The sequence below is a fragment of the Petaurus breviceps genome, unplaced genomic scaffold (assembly GCF_028583685.1).
Source record: "Petaurus breviceps papuanus isolate PSGF00001 unplaced genomic scaffold, PetGlider_PUasm1.0 90667, whole genome shotgun sequence".
Classification (NCBI taxonomy): domain Eukaryota; kingdom Metazoa; phylum Chordata; class Mammalia; order Diprotodontia; family Petauridae; genus Petaurus; species Petaurus breviceps.
The window spans coordinates 8,724,094-8,734,367 of NW_027187302.1; the positions used below are offsets into that span (position 1 = coordinate 8,724,094).

Sequence of the window (10,274 nt, forward strand, 5' to 3'; positions counted from 1 at the left end):
CTCAATCTCAGTTTTCTCATCTGTAAAAATGGGGATCATAATAGCCCTTACCTTCCAGAGTTGTCTTGGTGATCAGATGACATAGTAATTGTAAAGTACTTGGCATGTAGTAAGATCTATATAAATGTTAACTGTTAGCTATCATTATTCTCCCCCTTACCAGAGAACTGATTAAAAATAAAACAATTTTTTTTAACAGGAGCAAAATTTAAATGATACTGTGTGCTGTTAAGAAGCAGGCATATACTGGTCAAGGAATTTGATTACTCAAGGCAGTGACTCATTCAGCAAGTATGAAGTATTTGCGGTTAAGAGAGAAACTTTTGCCAGAGAATGACTAAAATCTATTGGCAGCATCTTGAAAGGAGTCATGACTGGGTCCAAACAGAGAATACGCAAGTGTGCCTTACGCCTCACCCCCCACCTCCTTTTACTGAATCAGATCTGAGAGGAAAAACGTGTGGTCTTTGTTTATGGTGCATCATTACAACGTGAGCTGGGCCCCAAGGGCATTTCCAACCACCATCTTCACCAGAATCAGGTTCCTGAATATATTTCCTCATTTGGGCTTGGTTGTCCTTTATGTACATGTGTGAATGTGTGAGTGTGCATGTGTGTGCATGTATGTTTCTATTTAGTGGAAGGAATGAGCTGGGTGGTGCATATGGTGAAGGACATTCAGTCTTGACACCGTAGGGGAAAATCTAACAGAAAGAGGCATCAGATTTCGCTTTTCCCTGGCCCATATATATGCTCCCTGATACTTCAGGACTCCAAAGGAGTCAAAGCTACATAGTGTAGTCATGGAGAGAACATTGGACTTGGAGACAAGAAGACCTGAGCTCAGATTCTGTGATACTTATGAGGTATGTAACTGTGGTTAAGGCAACCTCTCTCAGCCTCAGTTTCTTTGTCTGTAAAATGGGAATAACAATAATAGCACCTACTTCACAGGGTATTTGTGAGAATTAAATAACATAAAATGTGTAGAGCATTTTTTAAACCCTCTACATTCCACATAAATGCTATATAAAAAAGCATAAAGTGCTAAATAAACACTACTACTACTATTGCTGCCATTGCTGCTGCTGCTGCTTCTGCTACTTCTACTACTACTACTACTACTACTACTACTACTACTACCACCACCACTACCACTACCACTACTACTGGGTGTTCAGGGAGGACTAGTAAACTCTGATGTGAGGTCTTGCAGAGCCCTTTTCAGGGCTGCTCATTCAGCTTTGGCGTCCATCTTCACCCAACTCTCAGCTGTGTCTCCAAGAAGTTGTAGCATGTGCAGTGGCCACATCCCAGTAAGACTGTCTTGGCAGATAGATTTGCTAAATCAGGCTGAGGGTAACTGACAGGCCTCAACCATGTTGATGAGTTATGGGGGATGTTTACCCTAAGCATGTGAAGACTTCTCCCATGAGAACAGCTTGTTCCAATAACCATGAAGGTTGCTGAAGTAGACACTATGCAAAAGTGTCACACTACTTAAAGCTTGGTTTGACAACAGAGACACCAAGGTTATCCACTGCCTCCCTGACCATCATCAGTTGTCTTGACTTTTGTTGTACCACTGGACTTAGATGACTTTGGAAGAGAGTGAAGCTGATGACTTTGTACGTCTCTGTCTCACTTAAATCCAATTCATGGGCAAGTCAAGACATCACCTTCATGATGTCATTCAAAAAAGAAAGGACAAGCAAATGACAATTACTACTACTACAACTACTGCTACTACTACTACTACAACTACTGCTACTATGACTACTACTACTACCACTACTACTACTACCACTAGTTCATCCATTCTTCTCAGGACTGTAACTGGGATTTTTTTTTCTCCTGGGGCAAGGGGTAGAAAAGTTGACCTTAGCTGGGGTAAGGAGGGAGTAATGGTGAGTGAGATAAGAACCTGATATACTATTGTAAAGGAAGGAGAATGTGCTTTGCTGCTCCCCCACCTCCAACCCCAAGCAGATCATCTGATCTCACACATTTCAATCCAACAAATATTAAAACACCTACTGTGTTTAAGGCATCTTAGGAGATAGGATTGGGACTAGAGCTATGATTTCATTGATATAGGGAACTCCCAGCTGAGGAAACCCTCTCTCCCAGTGCAGTTGCCATCATCTTTAGAAATTAGTCTTGAGAGTTTATTCTATTATTCTAGAGAATTGCTTCAAGCACTGAGAGGTTAAGTGATTTGCTCAGGGTCATACAACCATTATGTGTAAGAGGTGCACCTTGAAACTAAGTCTTCCTGGCAATGAGGCCAACTCTCTGTTCCTATGCCATGCTCCCCCACAGGCCCAGGAAAGTGCAAAGAGAAAACAAACAAGCAAAAAATAACCCCAATTCAAGGAGCTTAGGGTCTGCAAGGATAAGACAACATGTAAACAGATAATTATATACATGATAATTTGAGTATCAACATTTGAGGGTATCTGAAAAGATTTCCCATAGAAGATAGAGCTTGAGCTGAATCTCAAGAGAAAATTAGGGAGATGAATTTTCTGGAGGAGTATATTCAAGGAATGAGGAATAGCCCATGAAAAACCATAGAGGTGGAAGATGGAGCCTTAAGTTTGGAGAACAGCAAGGCTAGATTGTCTCAAATATAGAATGTGTGAAAGGGAGTAATGTGTGATAAGTCTGGAAAGGAAGGATGTGACATGATTGTGAAAGGCTTTCAATGCCAATATGAAGAGTCCACATTTTGTTCTAGTGACACTAGGGAGCCCAAGAAGCTTCTAGAGCAGTAGAATGACATAGTCAGAATCATGCCTTGGGAAGATTAGTTTGACAACAGCTCAGTAGAGGATAGAGTGCTGGGCTTGGAGTTAGGAAGATTCCTCCTTCTGAATTCAAATCTAGCCTCAGGTACTTACTAGCTGTGTGACCCTGGGCAAATCACTTAGTCCTGTTTGCCTCAGTTTACTTATCTGTAAAAGCTGGAGAAAGAAATAGCAAACCACTCCATTATCTTTGCCAAGAAAATCCCAAGTGGGGTCATGAAGAGTTGGACCAACTGAAACTACTCAACAACAACAAAAAAGATAGATTTGGAGAGAGGAGAAGAAGCTGGAACCAGGAAGATCGATTAGGAGGCAGTTGAAATAGTCTAGGGTGGTGGCTGTGTGAATGGAGAGAAGGGGACAAATGAGAGAGATCTCATGGAAGTAGAATTGATAAGACAAGGTGATTGGATGCATTATGGCAGGTTAGGGAAAGAAAGGAATCAAAGATGACCCTAAGAGTGTGAGTGACTGGAAAGGTGACGGTCATTCACCAGAGAGATATGTAGAGAAGGGATAGATTCAGTGGAGGGGAGATAATCAATTTCATTTTGGATATATTGAATTTAAGATTCCTGCGGGGCCTTCAGTTAGTGATATCCAACAAGAAGTTATAAATGTGGGACTAGGGCTATATGTAAAGAGAAACTGGGTGCTGTTTGCAAAGAGATGATAATTTGAACCCACAGCAGCCAATGAGACTGGAGCATTGACAGGTAGAGTATTGATTGTTTGAAGGTGGAAAACTCCCTGCTTCCCCTCACGCCCAGGTTTAAAGATTAGGGGTTGTCTGCTGCACTCATCCCTTTTCTCCCATCCAGCCTTGGCTTGAGTAGGGAGTTGCCCAGAGTGTTAGAAATGCTATAGTCTGAATGCAAGAAGAGATGCCCTCTTCCTGTAGAATATAAGTATCCTGAAGTCAGGGACTATTCAGTTTTTTACTCTATATCCCTAGCACCTTGCACAGCACCTCATGCATGGTAGTCATTTAATGAATATTTGCTTATAGATATTTTATATCTATATATAAATATTTTATTATATTATTATATATTTATATAAATATATAGATATTTAATGAATATTTGCTCATAGTGTCATAGATTTAGGACTGGATGATTATGTAGTCCAGTAACATTTATTTAATAGATGGGGAAATTGAGGAATAGAGAAGTTAAATGACTAGACTCTGGTGGAGGGGCAGAGATTGAAGTGCTGGTACTCCTGCCCTTTCCACGTCACCCTTCTGAACATGGACCTTAGCTGTTCCCCCATGCCTATGGCTTCAATTGTGGTTAAATTCAGCTGCACTTGGGACAAAGTCCTGTTTGCCCTACCTTGGTTACAACTCTTTCCTCTAATAGCATGGAAAGGTCACAATCTATCCATGCCTTTTCATCCTGTTCTATCCTTGTTTATGCCTTGCCATAAACCCTCCATGGGGTGGAGGATGGATGTTGGGGAAGTCCATCCAATGTTTATATCTCTAGATATCTTGGCATTTCATGGGTATCAGTGCAGTAAATAGACCATCCATCTGTAATCACTTGCTGTAGGATCATAGATTTTGAGCTAGAAGGGAACTTAGAGGCCAATGAATCCAAGTTCCTCATTTAATAGATGAGAAAACTAAAGTGCAGAGAGGTTAAGTGACTTGCCCACAGTCACACAGCTACTAAGTGTCTGAGGCAGAATTTGAATTCAGGACTTCCAAGTCTAGCAATCTATTCACTGGGCTACCTAGTTGTTTCTGATTACATGTCCCACCTCTTTTTTTGGTATTATAACTCTTTGATCATGCCTGTCCCCTTTGGTTTTGTGCAAAATTTTTCATCAGTAATGGAATATTTAAATAGAAAATAGGCTTTTATTTTAAGTTTTTCATATCCAATACATTGCCCTTCAAAGGACTGTGGGCCAGAAAGGAAAGAGCCCTAGATTCTGAATTTGAAGACAGTGTCGGAATCACTGTTCAGCTACTTACATCTGGTGTGACCTTGAGTAAATCACTTTACCTATTATCTCTCCTAGCTTCAATTTGTCATTAAAAGGACTGAGGAATTAAACTCTATCTCTAAAGTCCCTCCCAACTCTAAATCCTATAATCCAAAATCATGGGGAAATTATTAAGACTATTCACATCTCTTTAATTTGTCTTCTATAATAAGGTTCGGTTATGAAAGAATAAGATGGATTTCCATAAAGTACACGTGAAAATCAGTCTCATTACTTTGTAACTCAAAGACTTTTCTCTTCTTAGTCTTCAGCACTTTGTATGCATCTCTCCAGTCATTTGTGTATTGTCTTGTGCTGGTAATTTGCATGTGTTTTATAGTCCCCTTACTAGATTTCATGTTCTGCATAAGAAATAGGTGCTTAGTAAAATTTTTAAAAATTTAAATTAAATAGATAACAGCTGTAACATGTATGTGTATGTATATATATGTATGGGAGGCAGATAAGTGGTTCAGTGGATAGAACACTGGGCCTGGAGTCAGGAAGACCTTAACCTCTATTTGCCTTAGTGTTCCCATCTGTAAAAGGGGCATAATAATACCCAGAGTTGTTGTGAGGATCAAATGAGATGGTAATTGTGAAGCACTTAGCATGGTGCCTGGCAAATATTTAAAGGCTATCATTTTTTAAAATAACTTATTTATTTTTGCTTTTTGGAGGAAGGCAGGGCAATTGGGGTTAAGTGACTTGCCCAAGGTCATATGGCTAGTTTTGTGTTAAGTGTCTGAGATCAAATTTGAACTCAGGTCCTCCCGACTGCAGGGCCAGTGCTCTATTTGCTGCGCCACCGAACTGCCCTAAAGGCTATCATTAATTCATTTCTTGAAGAATCTGTGATTTTGAAGGAGATGAATGGGACCTCAGAGACCATCTGCTCTGATCCATACCCAAAAGGTGTCCCCACTACAACATGGGAAGTGGATAGAGTGCTGGGCCTCTTTCTGAGTTCAAATCTAGCTTCGAGTACTTACTAGCCGTGTGATTCTGGGCAAGTCATTTAACTCTGTTTGCCTCAGTTTCCTCATCTGCAAAATGAGTTGGAGAAAGAAATGTCAAACCACTCCAGTATCTTTGTAAAGAAAACACCAAATGGGATGACAAAGAGTTGGACACGACTGAAAAATAGCTTTTGCCTGGAGACCGTCAAAGAGGGAAAACCCTATCACATCCTAAGACAGATCATTCTGCTTTGGAAAAGCTCTAATAATTAATATCAAACCTAAAATTGCCTCTACAATTTTCACCCATCACTCCTTGTTCTGCCCTCTAGAGCCAAACAGAGCAAAGCTAAGTCTTCTTTCATATGACAGCCTGTCAAATGCTTGAAGACAGCTAGCCTGTCCCCCCTGAGTCTCACTATTCACAATCCTTTCACAACTCTAAGCTTTAGTAGACAATCAGATCTTGAATCTTTCCGATTTGTTCTGTCCAATAAAATTCATCACCAGGTGTTCAATGTTCTGGTGATAAGCCTCATCAAGCTTAGCTGGGCTGGTCTCTGGACAGCAGTCACACAGGCTGTCACTGGGATTTTATTGAAAGCACTTCCAAATTAATGGGACCTGCCAGAGCTCATGTTCCATGGACATTACCTTTGAGAACTCAAACTCATCTCTGCACCATCATCATGTATTATCATAGAACCTTAGTGGAGGCCCTAATTGATAAAGATCCCAAGATGGAATTTTGCTTTCATGTAACTGATTAAGCAGGGTACAGAGTTGATCACTTTCACAGATTTTGACAGTTTTTCATAGAAAAGATTTAAGATAATATATTTCTGGTTATAGTAGAGATGAGTACATGAATTCACATCCACATATGTACACACATGCACATATACACACATATACATACGTGGTTAGGGACTGGATCTGTGATTCCATTAGCATAGGGAACGCCTGGATAAGGAAACTTTACCAATGCAGATCAACAACTGCTCTGCAAGGCATATGGTCTTGGAGAGTTGCTTTGGGTACTAACAAGTTAAGTAATTTGCCCAGGGTTATTTAGCTAGTATGGGTCAGAGGCAAGATTTGAACCTAGGACTTCCTAGTTCCAAGGTCAACTCTGATCCACTATATAATATGTATGTACACATATATCAAATATATATGTGTGTATATGTATACTATTGTAATGGGAATGGGAATTTGAAGATCTTCCCTGCCCCTTAATAGACCTAGGGGGGAGTTTGAAGACTCCCCTGCTTTGAAAGTAAACTCTGCCCCCTAATAGGCTGAATGTAATCACATGGAGCTTGTGATGGAGGGAATTTGCTGAAGGGTACAGCAGAGCCCACAGGAAGCTTCCCTGCTGTGAAGATAAACTCTGCCCCCTGATAGGCTGAATGTAGTCACATGGAGCCTGTGGTGAGAGGAATTTGCTGAAGGGAAGCAGAGCCCATAGGAAGCTGGGAGCCAGAGCCAGAGAGATGGTGGGAGAGAGAGGTGCTCAGGCAAGGAGAGAGAGAGGTTTGTGAGTAAATATTGATCTAATATTGGTTTGTGGGAAGGCTGAAGGATACTGTGGCTCTCAGAATTATCATACCATCTTAATATCTTTGGTACTATGATGGAATCGGCTTACTGGTTTGGGGATTTGGTTTTATGGTATCTAAATAAATGCTTCAGTTCTGTCCTCTATATGGAGAGTTTGGTATATTTTGTGATCGAGTGTCATGCGATATTTATAGTCACGGTCTTGATCGTGATCATGGGCACTGTAAATATTGCATTGGCACTAGAACTATATAAATATATGTGTTTGTGTACATGTCTACTATGTACACAGATGTATATATTTACATATGCAATGTGTGTTGTGTAATTATATGTGTGTACACACATGTACATACACACATACATACAATCTTAAATCTCTGGCACTGATAAAATCTTAGGTCCAGATCATACACATATAATATACACATACATATACACACACACATACTCACATATATAAGCACACATACACACATATATTCATATTTATGAGTGTTGTATGTGTATATACATACACACATACATGTAACCTTAAATCTCCTGCACTGATCAAATCATAGATCCAGAACCTATACACACATATTCACATTCATAAGTGTATATTACATATATATGTGCATATATGTGTGTATATACACATATACATGTAATCTTAAATCTCTGGCACTGATCAAATCATAGGTCCATATTTTTATATACACATACATATCATCACATTGAGTATATATTCTACATATATGTATACATACATACATGCACACACATGGATGTAACCTTAAATCTCCTGCACTGACTAAATCAAAGGTCCAAACCATATATATATATATATATATATATATATATATATATATATTCACACTCATGTGTATATATCCCCCACATATTTGTGTATATGTATATGTATATATTCCATAAATATTACACACACACACACACACACGAGTCTGGACTTATGATTTTATCAGTGTAGGGGATTCCTGGTGTGCAACCACCCTCCACCAATAGAGAATAACAATTAGCATGTAACATTCAATTTTTTAGAGTTTCCTGGGGCAATAAGAGTTTCAGTGACTTGCCTGGAGTCACATAACTAGTATGTGGACATCCTTCCTCTATGTCATGTCTTGCCTCATATGCTTATGTATTCTTTTGTAATTTTCCATACTGTGTATGTGCATTAATGTTCTGTGCTAATGAGGTAGCTAGAAGTCTTAGCAGATGAAGTGGGGTTGAAGACAAGGTTCCTGGGCTGAAAGGGAGTCCTATCAACCAATGTGATCTTTGTTCCCTTGCATCTACATCTGTCCTTGTCCTTTTAGTACTAGTGTCTGAAGGCAGGAACATATCATTAAGCTTCTCATACCCACAAAAAGGCTAGAGGTCACATCCCAGGGAGGGTTAGACCAGGCTTTGTGATATCCTTTTAGACAAAACTTGTTCCCCCAGGTGTAGTAGCCTGGAGTTTGACACTAGCTAACTTAATAGCTAAAGACTAAATTTGTGCTAATGTTCTTCTTGCTAGAATGAATTATTAGCAAATATAACAAAGGAGTGTAGATTTGGAACTGGAAAGGGCTGTAGAGGCCATTCAGTTCAACCTTCTCATTTTACAATTGAGGAAATTAAGATACAGAGCAGTAACTTGCCCAGGGACACACAGCTAAGTGTCTGAGATGGGATTTGAACCTAGGTCCTTTTGAATTCAGTGTTCTATCTGGTACTCTACATTGCCTCTCTCTGGAGGACCTGTCTACACTTGGTCAACTGTAATCATTTGTTACTTTAAGCTGAGGTATATCTTAGTTATTGGTAATGGCATTAAGAAAATATGTGCTCAGAATCCACAAATGATTTCTCAAGTCTTGAAATTTTAACAATTTTAAAAAGAACATTTTCATAAAATCTAGAATTTTAGAGTAGGAAAGGACCTTGTAGATCATTTGGTGCAACTCTTTCATTTTACAGAGAGGAAAACTGAGACAGAGAGAGAGAATAAGTGACTTGCCCAAAGTCATGCAATTAATTAGTTCAGCACTTAGACTGGAACTCAGATTTTCCAGTACCCAATCCAATGCTCTTTTCATGACACTAATTGTGTGATAACTGATTGTGATAACTCAAGTCATAGGTTCTAACTTCTTCTTCTTCTTATTTGCTATTTTGGAGGGCAGGGCAATTGGGGTTAAGTGACTTGCCCAAGGTCACACAGTTAGGAAGTGTTAAGTGTCTGAGGCCGGATTTGAACTCAGGTCCTCCTGACTCTAGGGCCAGCGCTCTATTCCCTGTGCCACCTAGCCTCCCTGGGTCTAATTTTTCCTAACAAAAGATTATCCTGCAAAAAAGAGCTTCAGAGAGTACCCTAATGATTGAATTTTAAAATCGTTACTCTCTACTTATTAACAGCAGACTGGTACATACAATATTTGTTGTTGTTCAGTCATATTCAACTCTTCATGATCACATGGATCATGTACAACATGCCAGGCCCTTCTTTTCTGCACTGTCTTTCAGAGTCTGTTCATTTTCATTGTTTCCATGACACTATCTATCCATCTCATCTTTTGCCTTCCTGTTTTCCTTTTGTCTTCAATTCTCAACATCAGGGTCTTTTCCAAAGAATCCTATCTTCTCATTATATGGCCAGAGTATTTAAACTTCAGTTTCAATATTTGACCTTCCAATGAATAGTCTGAATTAATTTCTTTAAGTATTGACTGTTTTGATCTCCTTGCTGTCCAAGGGACTCTCAAAAGTCTTCTTTTGCACCACAATTCAAAAGTGTTGATTTTACCTACAACATATCCAGATTTGAATACTGACATCTTCTTAAGTCTTGGAGAATTATAAATTTTCTTTCCTTCTTTCTTTCTTTCTTTCTTTCTTTCTTTCTTTCTTTCTTTCTTTCTTTCTTTCTTTCTTTCTTTCTTTCTTTCTTTCTTTCTAT

The 10,274-nt window shown here is 39.2% G+C and overlaps 1 long non-coding RNA gene across 3 annotated transcripts in view; it reads left to right on the forward strand.

The window, feature by feature from the left end:
• The first annotated feature begins 566 nt into the window (after nt 1–566).
• Nucleotides 567–10,274, forward strand: part of LOC138143804 (uncharacterized) — a 48,538-nt gene continuing 38,830 nt past the window's right edge. For all 3 annotated transcript variants that reach the window (XR_011163797.1, XR_011163795.1, XR_011163796.1), the window contains exon 1: nt 567–866. This is a non-coding gene — a long non-coding RNA (uncharacterized lncRNA). The remainder of the gene's footprint in view (nt 867–10,274) is intronic.